Source organism: Panthera onca, chromosome B1 (assembly GCF_046562875.1).
Source record: "Panthera onca isolate mPanOnc1 chromosome B1, mPanOnc1 haplotype 2, whole genome shotgun sequence".
NCBI lineage: Eukaryota > Metazoa > Chordata > Mammalia > Carnivora > Felidae > Panthera > Panthera onca.
This window is the reverse complement of record NC_138342.1, coordinates 77,009,100-77,023,105: the sequence shown is the minus strand read 5'-3', so window position 1 is coordinate 77,023,105 and position 14,006 is coordinate 77,009,100. Positions and strand designations below refer to the sequence as shown.

Here is a 14,006-nt window from a genome sequence, read left to right as displayed (position 1 = left end):
TAATGATAAACCCTGCTCAATTAAAATTGGGTAGGGTCTATTTTTCATAATCTAGGCTTTTTTTTTTTGGCTTGAAATAGGAGTGATAAGTAAGAAAACATATATTTACTTAGACTTAAAATGCTCGCTACTCTCATAAATTAATTAACTCTACAGTAAACAACAATTTATTTCTTTAAATGCCTGCATTCCTCATCTACTCCTTGCCTGACACATTGTCCTAGACCAGTAGCTTTTTAAAGAAGTCACTGTAGAAATTAATCATGATGAGCACTGAGCAATGTATAGAATTGTTGAATCACTCCATTGTATACCTGAAACCAATATAACACTGTAGGTTAACTATACTGGAATTAAAATTGAAAAATTAATAAAATTTAAAAATTAAATAAATATGAAGAGTAAAAAAATGAAGTCATGTACTTTGTACATGTACAATGAAGTCATTATACTTTGCACATTTTCTGATATATTGAACATAAGAAAAAATTTTATTCATGGTTGTTTTTCATTTGATAAATATTTAGTATTATCAACTAATTCCTAGGTACTATATAAGGCTAAAAGGAAATAGCAGTCAAAATAGGAAGAAATAGGAACAAAATGATGTCCCTACCCTCTTGGAAATTACATAATTATTGACAGATGAACGAATAACACATGGGTAAGTGAACTAATCAATTTCCACACACGTTCAAGTCTTTAATTGGAATTTTTAGAATTTAGCAGTTCATCGACGAATTTGGGGAGAAAAGGTGAAAAACTGCTGACAGTTTATAGCTGATCTCCCAGATTTTGCCCACTCTCACTGTCTTTATAGGCAACATTTACTTTGAAATGCCATCAAATCTATCATTGCAACAGTACAACTGCTTTATTTCTGGCTTCTAAGTACTTTCACAAATCGTAATCTAAAACTTTAATCCAAGCTCTAAGTACAAAATAGGAAATAAAATTAAACCACTTTTAAAATTCTATACATGGACCAATATCTTGGTAAAGCACTGTATTGTAGAAAATAAATTGATATTAACAAGGAGAAAATGGCCCTTAGCAAAATTTTTAGGTAGGCACAACATCTATTTATTGTCTTTTTTCCTTCTATCCAACTCTACATCAGCTTTGAATGTAAATTTTAAGGTTGACTTCTGAGTTCTGCTACTTGTTAACTCTCTACCCAGCCTGAAAATCAGGTCCAGTCAGTCCAAGTATATGGTCTCTGCTCTGGGGAGAGTCCACTGTCCCTCTCCCACATGTCTGAGCACCTGCCCTGGGCTGAGAACAGGCTGCTCCTGGGCCTCAGGAACCCTCACCTGATCAAGAGTCAGAGGCTTAATAACTGAACCAACCAGATGCCCCCAGATTGGAACTTTGGATTAATTCTTTAAAATAAGAGAATACAGCGATGCCTGGGTTACTCATTCAGTTGAGCTTCTGACCTTCGGTTTCATCTCAGGTCATGATCTCATGGCTCCTGGGGTTGAGCCCCACGTCTGGCTCCACACTGACAGTGCGTGGCCTGCTCGGGATTCTATCTCTTGCTCTCTCTCTGACCCTCCCCAACTTGTGTGTATGCCCACCACCCCCCCCTCCGCCAACTCTCTCTCTCAAAATCACTAAACTTAAAAAAAACAAAACAATAAAATAACAGAATACATATGAGAAGTTAATCATCTCTATACATAAACCTAACTCTGCACTCTACAAAATGTTGAAGAAAGCTTATCTTTTTAGATGACTTCTCCAATTTATCTGGTAAGATGTTCATGAGATGAAAAATTTTGTTTCTTAATAATGATGTCCTTTAATTTAAAATTTAGTAGAAAAACCTTCAGTCCAATGGTATAGTATTATTTACGTACATTAGCAGTATGATTGTTACTGAGACTCTTTATAACTATTATTTTTGAACTGATTCTTCCGGTAAAAAAAAAAGAGTATTCAGAAATGCAAGAGCAACACAGCTTTATTCATGTTTTTGTTCCTTTAATTCTTCCATAAGGTGCATTTATTATTAGTATGTATTGCTTCAAGCAAATAGATATTTACACTTCATGCTCTGAGCAAAGAATTTAACTTTGGACATATTGCTTATTAAAAATTGCAAGATCAAACCTAATGGTGAGAAGGGGGTCTGGGAAGGAAGGTAGGGAGCTGTGGAAAACAGTGGCCTTACATAAAACTGAAGATATAAGAATTCAGAAGTCAACAAGATGACAAGGATAGGAATGAAAATAGGATCCCAGAAAATACTGCATGTTAATATGTGATGAAAAAAGCAAGGAAGAATCAAATATGTTGCTTAGTTCTGAGCCTGGATGTCTTTGAGGATCTAACTGCCATCAGAAGAAATCAGCAACATGAAATGGAGGTGGAGATTACCAAGGAAGGATCTGTGGAGGAAAATGTAACTTGGGGAAAGACTTCTACATCTTTCCAGTAATAGTTTTAAAGTATAATTTTTAGTTGAGGTTTTCCCTAGTGATATTTAAAGCTATGTGGTTTTTTTTTTTTTTTTGAGTAAACGAGAAACAATGTGAGACAAGATTTGACCTTACAAAATGTATACTATCAGTATATAATGAGTAAAAATAATCATTTTACCTTTTCTGCATTTAAAGCAAAAAAAGCAATTAACTTTATGTAATTTCTTCCACTATATTCATCTCTAGGATTATAAAAATTTCCAATAAAAAATTCCTTCCAGTATAAAAAAAGGTGTATTCTGCTTGTGAAGATATCAATCAATTTTAAGCAAAAAAAAAAAAAAAAAAAAAAAAAAAAAAGTCTTAAACTCTATAATAAAATCGTAACAATAAGAACAGTTATTTTTCAACTTCCATTAACTGACCACTTTTATTTGGTTTATATTCCCAAGGCCATTATGTTAAAGTTTAGATATTTGTAACATGGCTTTTGTTTTATTGTAGTAAAGAGAAGTACAATATTAATAATAGATTTTTGAACAGCTGGAATTAGTAAAACATGTCACATGCTGATTCATAAAACAACAAAGGGAACAACAGAAAACAATGAGAAGTTACTGAACCTATTAGTATAATGTATATACTCTTACAGGGCATATAAATACTTATAACTTTAGCAATAAAAATAATAAATTGGTTAATCAATATTTTTATCTGATGTAGATAGCTATTCTAGAAGGCAAAAATAGGAGTCACATACTTCTTTCTCTCTCCTATACTGTGCTTTTAAAGAATAGTTTTATATGTAAAGAGACATACAGAGGAAGAAACTTATTTGACAAGTGGAACATGGTTCATTAAGTCAGTCATCTTTCACTACAATGAATAGGACATTCATTTGTCATTCTGTCACTAAGTAGCTATAAGACATAGTTTCATAATGTTGGATTTGGGACATAAAAAAAAATCTTAGAGTTAATTCTGTATGGTTAGAGTTTCAAAATGGCTACTTACAAAGAATAGCTTAAAAGTGGAAATAATGGACATGCCAAAACTTTTATTGAATGAACCTAGCTTGATGAGTATAATTCATGTTTGAAATTGTTATCTTTTAAGCCAGATGTAGCATACACCAAAAAAATTTTTTTTTGTTTTTTGTCAAAATGGGCAGTCCAAGCAAGTGCTAATCTGAAAACACAGTTTCTCCAGGTGCCTGGGTAGCTCAGTCGGTTAAGATCTCACCATTCTCGAGTTCCAGTCCTGTGTTCAGCTCTGTGCTGACAGCTTGGAGCCTGAAGCCTGCTTCAGATTCTGTGCCTCCCTTTCTCTCTGCCCGTCCCCTGCTCATGCTCTGTCTCTCTCTCTCTCTCTCAAAAATAAATAAACATTAAAAAAACTGATAAAACCGAGTTTTTCTTAATGCAAAAGAGTTAGGGTAAAAAAAGACATTATTCCATAAACTTTCAATCCTTGGTCTTATTTTTTTTATTTACATAATTATTGATATTAATTTTGAAAATATACTTCATTTAGGAAATACATTAAAGCCTATTTTACTCCCATGTTCTTATTTGTAAATATGTGCTATTGTGTGATCAGTTTTACTTACTTGATAAAAAGGAATTTAATCTTAAAATACACACACACACACACACACACACACACACTTATGTCCAGAAACTGACATGCTCTCAACGTGTATCATTACATAGCTGTTTTCACTAGGGCATGAGAATATCACTCCATGTTTCTCAGGTACAGGTAAACAAAATTTTTAATTGTTCTCTCAACAGGTATCTCTGCTTTTGCTCTAAGTCTTCCATTGGGCTAAATGCCCTGTGGGTAATGAGGAAATGCAGCATATTAATATAATTATTTTGTTGTTATTTAAATGGTGTCAATTACTACCAGTTTTCTACCCTTAAATCTATTTTCTTGCATGTTTTGGTGTATGGCCACTCAAAGTCTACATCCTTGACATTCTGTTGACTAGGTATAACCATATAAATAATTTTCATGCCATATTATTTATTTCATGGCATTAAAATTTGGTGAGAAAAAAATGCAAATAGACATGTTAGAAAGTAATAATATAAACAAATAAATGAAAACTAAATATTGTTTTAACAGAGTGAAAAGAGGGATTTAAACTTCTTATGGATTGGGAAAGGTATATGTAGAAGATAGAGGTAAATAATTTTCAAGAAAGGAAATAGCTCTTATTCATTCATTTATCTACTTATTCAACAGGAATTTATCAAGCATTTATTGTTGCTAGAGTTTCTTGAAACTTGAGAAATAATAAAAGTTATGCTGCAATTGCTGACAGAAATGCAAGGTTTTGAAAAATATGAAAAAAAAATCTCACACAGTATTGAGGGTTCAGCTAAGACTATAAAAAACATATATATTGTACAAAACTCTGTTGTGCAAATATTGCTAATATAGAATGTTAAATGATTGGAATAAAAATCATTGTAATGTGGAGTTCATTTTCAATGTTGACATAATGAGTTAAATGATTTTCTTTTCTTCTGACATTAATCCAGGAAAGTTTTGTATCAAGTCTAGACTTCTTCATTTACAGCTCCAGTGTTGTTGTGCCACAGACAGCAGCTGGAGTCTGAGAGAAACATGATAAATGTATGTTTTGAATGGTGTATAGGAGTATAATAATGTGGACCCTTTCAGCCTTGGGATGGACAGACAGAGAGAAAGTTTGTTTCCTCTTCATGGCAAAGATAATCATATTCTATGTGATCTATGGTATAGAAAAGTACTACAAAGTACCATAGGGTTTTTGAGGGTAGTATACGGTGATTATGGGAGCCTGTTGCTATAAGTAGACTAGGCAGAACTGAACCCACCCAAGAACAGAAAGATACTTTTCCAATACTGAGGAGAGCTGCATGGAGATGAACAGTAGTGGGCACTTTGGCCGGAGACTAGAACTTGTACCAGTGGAAGCAGAAAGTAGTGGAGGAATAGGACCTCTTGGTTTATGGGTAACAGGAGTGTGTGTGTGTGTGTGTGTGTGTGTGTGTGTGTGTGTGTGCAAAAAAAGTGGTAGGAAAACACTAATGGTGTGACTTTGGGAAAAATCTCTAAGACCATATTTAGCACAATGACACCTCAGAAAGGCCAACAGAGTTTGGACAAGACATATCTCAGCAACAGTCATAGTGAATTAAAAACTCCTCCATTCTCCAGGTACCATATAAAGCCCCACTGAAAATCTTACATACCTAGACAGAGGGAAAGAACCCATAAAGTATTTATGAGATGGAATTTCCAACAACCTGTGGCCAGTAGAAGTAGAGCTAGATTTATCTTTATTTTATGAAAAATAAAATAGAATATTTCTTGTTCCCAAATGGTGTTATAAACCAAATTCAGACTCTTGTTGATATAGACAAGTAATTTTGTTCAATGTGATATTTTTTTGTAGATATAACTTTCTTATACTTTTCTATACTGTCTTAAGCACCATAAATACACACACACAACACAATACAACACAAGTTCCCTTTTACATAAGATTCATTCATTATGAAATCAATGAATGAAATTTGCCTATTATTGTACCTGCACTAAATATTTTAATAGTATTTTTCATGCAACTTAAAGATGTGAACAAATGCCTGGTTCTTCCCCAACTACACAGATCTCATTGATCTAAATAATTATCACTCTTTATAAATCCTTACACAAAAGGACTCCATATCTTCAGGAATCGATTCCTTGCAAAAAATTTTAGGTGACCCCAGGAGCCTTTCTGAATTATTTTCCAAAGACAGTACTCATTTTGTGATCCATTCTTCTTTTGTAAATGACCATTACAAAGTCTGTGCATTTTTGCACACACTTTTCTCTGTAGGTGGGAACTTCAGGTCTCACCTTAATAGCTATTTATCTGGCAATTTTATGTGCTCCTGTGACCTATGAGAGAAAGCTTAAATTACGAACTTGGCCTTAGTTCTAGTTATTCTACTGATTCACTAGAAAGTTTGGACAAATGTTGTAAGTGCTACTCAACAAAACTTTTCTGTCATTGACTAAAATACAGATATATTAATGTTTCATGCGCACCTATTGCATATTAAATAATACCTAAAGAATTATCGCTTAATCATATTTTTAGATACTTAAATAATACCTGATTATATAGAAGAAAAAGCTAATTAAAGTAAACTGCAGACTATACCTATAATTGTAAATAATTTTCTAACACTAAATAAGAAATATATAACTATGATGAAATATAAACTGAACCCTCTCACCAGTTTACTATGTATTTTTGGATGAATTGTATTTATCTTTATCTCATTCCTTCAATTTGTTTAATGGAAACATTTCTTGGTGAAATAGTAGTGGATAGATTACTAGGTTATCTTTATTCCTGCAACCATCGAGAGACAAAACATCATACATTCTCAAAAGCAAGTGTTTTGAACTGCTGATTTTTCACGTAAACTATTCTAGCTGGTTTACTATATTTTAGGTCTTCCAGTAATCCACAAATATACCCTGCGTTTAACTATGACATCACATAAAAAGATCATGAAGTGTGATCTGATATCATTAAAGACATCTATTACTTCAGCAACAGAATTTTCTGCAAATTTAAAATATGTCAACAGAAATTAAAAACTAACTTGACTATTAAATTATCCAGTCATCTGCCTCTCCTCTCCCACCTTTTGACTTTCCTGTGCATAAATGCACACATCAGTAGTGAATAAATATTTGCTACAGATATTCATCTGTAGATGAAATACTTGTAATGCCTTCGACAAAGCCACTGCATGAATTTTCAAAAGAAAACTTAGTCCCGCAAGTCTCTGGAGCTCCAGAAATTAATAGCTCAAGGGGTATTTTGAACAAATACCATCAGTTGAAGGAAGTAATGTGCTCTTCAGTTATTGTGGGTCTCAATTCAACAGCTCCACATTTCAACCTTTTCAACTGGTCACTGTCACCTACCAGCGGTTTGCTATATTGTAATAAAATAACTGACCTGTTTGGATCACTTGAGAATTCAGATTTACTTTTTTAAAAATTTCCCAAAAGTAGCTAGTTCACTCAGAGGAACATACTGAAATACATGGGTAGGAGATGAACAAGATATTGTAAGATACAATCCGTGTTTTTAAAATACTGATAATTAATGTCTAGAAGCTTGGAAGTTTATGTACAAACATTGCAAATAAAACCATATTTATATCACTGAATCTTGTCTGTGTTTAATACCAAAATTAGCTGTTAGTATTTATGAAAAATGTGCAACTATCACCAAAATGTAAATGTTACAAATATGAAGTTTTATAAGTAACAAAGTATCTGAAATAAAACATATTACTATATGAATATTATACAGATGTATAGTCATTTTGGAATACAACATAGGTTAGTAAAACTTTTTTCAATATATATATAAATAGCACCAATGTATATTATATAGATTTACTCAAGTAATTTTGTAATGTGTCTATCTAAGAAAACATGTCAAATATATACAGATTGCTAGAAAAATAAATCATCTCTTAATACTCATAATAAAAAATAACCATGAATCAAGAAGAAAAGTATAAATTACTGTAAAATGTAAATACTGAATTCTATACCTGTCTCAAAGTCTTGGATTTTCGCTACATAGAACAGATCATCTTGCTTCTTTTTAGAAGTCAATCATATACAGTATAATAGTGTTAAGTAGGGTGGAGACTATAATGGCTTGGTAATATCAAAGAAAACAGAAGTCCTTCTTAGACTGAAATAAAAGTTGCTTATTAAACCATGGGAAAAGGTGGAGAATAGAGAATGGAGTTGAGCAGAAAGGCAAATGAGAATGATGTAAGTAGCTAGAAGCTGGAAATGTGGAGTACACAGGAGGATATCAGAAACAAGAAAAGACAAAAAAAATTAAATAATTGAAAGTACTTTTTTTTTTTTTAACAGGAACTGTTTTTGCTATATTTTAGCCAAGCCAACCCTTTACTTGCTCTTGACAATTGCTTCCCCCCAACTCCCTCACCACATGGTCTCAAACTTCTTTTTTTTGAAATAGTGTGGTCCAGAAAGAATGCTGTTCCAACTGTTCTAACCTCCCAAGTCAGAGTGGACTCCACACCTGCCAGAAGAGGAACTAGTCTATGAAAATGTAAGTGTTAAGGAAAGATGTATCTGCCGATGTCTCCCATTTGATAGGTAGATTACAGTACTTAAGATATTGTCTAACTTGTCATCCCATCCTTGTGTCATCCCAACACAAAGTCAGAAACACTTGTTTTCCCCCTTCCTTGATTTCTATCAACCATTTTCAACTCAACGCTTGGCACAGGTGGCATGGAGGTGATAGAGGAGGTTATTATACTCTACCTTGAGAAGTAAAATCTAGTGCATTAGTTTTTTGGGGCTGCCATACCACACTGGGTGGCTTAACCAACAAAAAATATATTGTCTCACAGTTCTGGTGGGCAGAAAACCAAGATCAAAATGTCAACGTGTTTGGGTGTCTTCCAAAACCACCTTCTAAATGCTTCTTCATATGGTCTTTATTCTGAGTTGGCACATTTTTTTTTTTAATTTTTTTATCATTTATTTATTTTTGAGACAGAGAGAGAGAGAGAGAGAGAACATGAACAGGGGAGGGTCAGAGGAAGAGGGAGACATAGAATCTGAAACAGGCTCCAGGCTCTGAGCTGTCAGCACAGAGCCTGATGCAGGGCTCGAACCCACAGACCACGAGATCATGACCTGAGCCGAAGTCGGAAGCTTAACCAACTAAGCCACCCAGGCGCCCCCTGAGTTGGCACATTCTTGATGTTTTTCTAGGTGTCCAAATTTTCTTATAAGGACCACTAGTCAGATTCCATTAAAGGCCTACCCTAACAGCATCATTTAAACTTAATTACCTCTTTAAAGTCTCTATTTATAAAGACAGTCACAGTCTGAGATACTGGGAGTTAAGACTTTAACATATAAATGAGGGGAGGCACAATTTAACTCTCAATACCTAGATGCCCTGATACCAGATGGTGTTAGGATGACTTTTTCCCCCCTTTCCCTGGTGCTTTTGGTTCTATTTTTGGTAGAGCCTAACTTCTACTCTATGTTTATATTTTATTGTAGTCCTTTCACCTGCTGTGCTTATACTCACTTTTTAAGGTATATACTAGTAGTTACTGTTATAAACACATGCCTTGACCTAAATCTAAACATGTCAATCCATCTGCTGATTAAAGACATGGTATGGTTAAATGGTGGCAGCCATTTTAATTGTAATCTAATATTACTTTATCATCATGAAAAACTGGTAGAAGTGGAAGCTACAGGAGACAACTGTTTAGTCAAATCTCAGTGAAGAGATTACATCGCCTCATAGAACAATAGAGAAAATACCTGCCTATTGGTTCCTCAGTTGCCTGTATACTATTCCTGTGACTCTGTTCTTTCCCTAAAGTAAAGCATTGGGGCTTCTCTAGTAAATAACAACTAATTTCCTACAAGAGTATAAGTGTGTGTACAATTAGTATTTTTATGATATAACTAATTAATGTTTTTATATATCTTAAATATATTAAAAGAAGCATTATAAATTGAAGGTATTTTTAAACAAATTAATTTAAGTGTATGAAACAATATTATCTCTAAAAAGTATACATATTTCTGACACTAAATAAAAGTAAACTCATTATAATACTTAAACAATATTGAAAACATTGCAATGCAAAAACTAAAAGTTTGGCAAAATCTAAAATTCCTAAAGATAATGATGGTTAAGTTTATAGTAAAGCCATTCAGATTTCTTCAATGATTATAAAAACATATGTATACAGAAATATATAGCTACACATGTATACATGTATATATGTATATATGTATATATAAATATGCACAAATCTATATTTGTGCATATTTATATAAAATATATACAATGTGCACATAAATATGAAAACATATTCATGCAGAAATATATAATTACACATGTATACATGAATGTATGCATATTATATACGCATATGTGTGTGTATGTGCGTGTGAGTATGCCTTTCACAACTGTGAAAATAATGGCAATGGCCAACAATTATTAACAATTATCACCAGGTACTGAACTATATTCTTTATATACATTAAATCTTTAATATTTAAAACACTATTATAAATTAAATCCCATTTTTCTTCCTATATCCATTTTGGATTAATCATGAATAAAACAAATTAAATGATGATAATAATGGTTAATTTGATTTACCTGTTTATTATTTTAATAAGAAAGTATATCAAAAAGATAAACATTATAAGAACTCCTAATCAAGAATCCATAATTACTCATTTCAAGCAATATTTATTCTATTTCTAACATATTGGGAATCTATAAAAATCAAACCTTTTTGTTCTATTCTTTTGTGGAACTCTACTACAAACTCAAATCAAATGATTCTGGTGTAATTCCAAATCCCAGTAGCACTCTTCATTAAATTAAATTCTTAAGTGGTAATGACACAGACCCACCACCCTGGTTACCCATTAATTATGCCCCAGGAATTTTTCCAGATGTGGACATATGACTCAACCCAAGCCATTCCAAGTCCTCTGATATGTATTTTCCAAAATGGCGTTGAAGAAGTAGTTGGACTTTACATAGTTTTACTATGCAATTCTAAATATGCTCATCCACTGTTTCCATTTCTCATGTCACACGGAGAAAGCCTGTCTCCAGCAGGAGAAAATGAGGTCCATACACATGTGGCATAGAAGCAATAAATGAGGTAAGACAGAGAAGAAGGGATGGAGAGGGAGCTATATAGAGGAAGCAAAGAAGGAAAGAGTAGCAGGACAAAGAGTAAGGGAAAGAAAAGGAGAGAACTGAAGGCCTGATTTGTATCTCTAGATTAAGTCAGGCCTAAAACCAGTTGCATGATGAAAAGTATTTAACAATAAGCTGACCTTAAAGAAAACAAAACAAACAAAAGTCTGACGTGAAGATTTGTTTATTTCTGTAGTGTTAATACTTCCACCAAGTTTTATTTCAAGCTGTTTATATTACATCAAGGAATGCACAACTGAGAGGAAATGAAGATTAGTATATCACCATTTCCATCATTCACAAACAACACCAGGTATACATTACCAAAAGAGGATAGATAATAGTAAAATCTAGTACAATAAGCAGAAAGCGATGAGATTTGGTTTATCAACTTGTCCTTTGACAACAGATATGAAGATAATAAAATCCTCCCTAAAAACACTTATTTGCCTTACATATACTTGAATGTACCAACACACATGAAACTAACAATGTCCAATAGGTAGAAATTACTAGATTGTTTTTTTATAAATGAATGTGACATACCTTAGAGATACTGTGGGTTTAGTTCTAGACAACAAGAATAAAAGAAATATCAAAATAAAGCAAATCATAAAATTTTCTGGCTTCCTAGTACATGTAAAAGTTATCTTTACGCCATACTATAGTCTGTTTAAGTGTAGTCATAACATAATCTTTAAAATTTTACATACCTTAATTAAAAAATACTTTTTACCGTCACTCACTCGGTTGAGTGTCTGGCTCTTGATCTTGGCTCAAGTCATGATCTCACAGTTCATGGACTGAGCCCTGCTTCAGCCTTTGTGCTGACAGCATGGAACCTGCTTGTTTTCTCTCTCTCTGCCCCTCTCCCACTCATGTTCTCTCTCAGAATAAGTAAACTTAAAAAAATAATACTTTATTATAAAAATCGCTAACCATCATTTGAGCTATCAGTGAGTTGTAATCTTTTTGCTGGTAGAGGGTCTTTCCTTGATGTTGGTGGCTTATGTCTGATCGCGGTGGCAGCTGCTGTAGGTTGAGGTCGTGGCGGCAACTTCTTAAAATAAGACAATAATGAAGTTGGTCACATTGATTGACTCGTCCTAACACAAATGCTTTCTCTATACAATGTAATACTGTTTGAAAGCATTTTACCCACTGTAGAACTTCTTTCAAAATTGGAGTAAATCCTCTCAAACCCTGCCACTACTTTATCAACTCAGTTTATTAATCTTCTAAATTCTTTGTTGTCATTTCAACAATCTTCACAGTATCTTCACCAGGAATGGATTCCATCTTAAGAGACCACTTTTTTTCTTTCTTTGCTCATCCATAAGAAGTAAATCTTCATCTGTTAAAGTTGTGTCATGAGATTACAGCAGTTCAGTCACCTCTTCTTCTGACTCGAGTTCTCTGGCTCTACTTCTGACTCAAGTTCTCTTGCTATTTCTACCACACCTGTGGTTACTTCCCCCCTTCAAGTAATGAACTCCTCATGGATGCATGAGGGTTTGAATCACCTTCTCCCAAATTTGTTTATGTTGATATTTTGACCTCTTTCCATAAATCATGAAAGTTCTTAATGGCATCTAGAATGTTGAATCCTTTCCAGAATGTTTTCAATGTATTTTGCCCAGACCATCAGAAGAATCATCACCTATGGCAGCTATAGCCTTATGAAGTACATTTCTTAAACAATAAGACTTGATAGTCAAATTATTCCTCGATCCACTGGCTACAGAATGTATGTTATGTTAGTAGTCAATAACAATTACAGTCATCTCACTGTACCTCTCCATCAGAGCTCTTGAGTGACCAGATGCATCGTCAATGATCAGGCATATTTTGAAAGGAATCTTTTTTTTTTTTTTTCCTGAATAGTAGGTCTCAATAGTGGACTTAAAACTTTTATTATACCATGCTGTAAAGAGATGTGCTGTCATCCATCCAGACCTTGCCATTTCATATATACAGTATAGGCAAAGTAGGCTTAGCATAATTCCTAAGGGTCCTAGGATTTTCTGAATGGTAAATGAGCACTCGCTTCAACTTAAAGTCAATAGCTACATTAGCCCCTAACAAGAGAGTCAGTCTGTCTTTTGAAGCTTTAAAGCAAAGCACTGACTTCTCTCTAGTTATTAAAATTTTAGATGGCATCTTCTCCCAATAGAAGGCTTTTTCCTCCTCACTGAAAATGTGTTGCCACCTTCATTAATGACCTTAGTTAGATCTTCTGGATAACTTGCTGCAGCTTCTACATCATCACTTCTGATTCACCTTGCACTTTAATGTTATGGAGACAGCTTCTTTCTTTAAACCTCGTGAACCAAATTCTGCTAGCGTCAAACTTTTCTTCTGCAGCTTCCTCACTTCTTTTCTCCTTCACAGAATCAAAAAGACTTAGGGTCTTGCACTGGATTAGACTTTGCCTTAAGAGAATGTTGTGGCTGGTTTGATCTAAAACTTGTCCATATCACAATTAAGGCTGTTTCACTTGCTTATCATTCATGTGCTTATTGGAATAGTGCTTTTAATTTCCTTTCAGATCTTTTCCTCTGCATTTACAACTTGGCTAACTGGGAAAAGCAAGTGATATCTTGCCTATCTCACTTTTAACATTCCTTCCTCACTAACATTAATAATTTCTACCTTTTGATATAAAATGAAGAGACATGTGACTCTTCCTTTCCCTTGAACACTTAGAGGCCAGTGTAGGGTTATGAACTGGCCTAATTTGAATATTGTTGTGTCTCAGCCAATAGGGAGCC

General features: G+C 33.6%; 1 protein-coding gene across 3 annotated transcripts in view; it reads right to left on the bottom strand.

Annotated features, from left to right (window-relative positions):
* The window catches only part of GRID2 (glutamate ionotropic receptor delta type subunit 2), a 1,486,895-nt gene that overhangs the window by 919,322 nt on the left and 553,567 nt on the right, over positions 1-14,006 (bottom strand). The window lies entirely within an intron of this gene.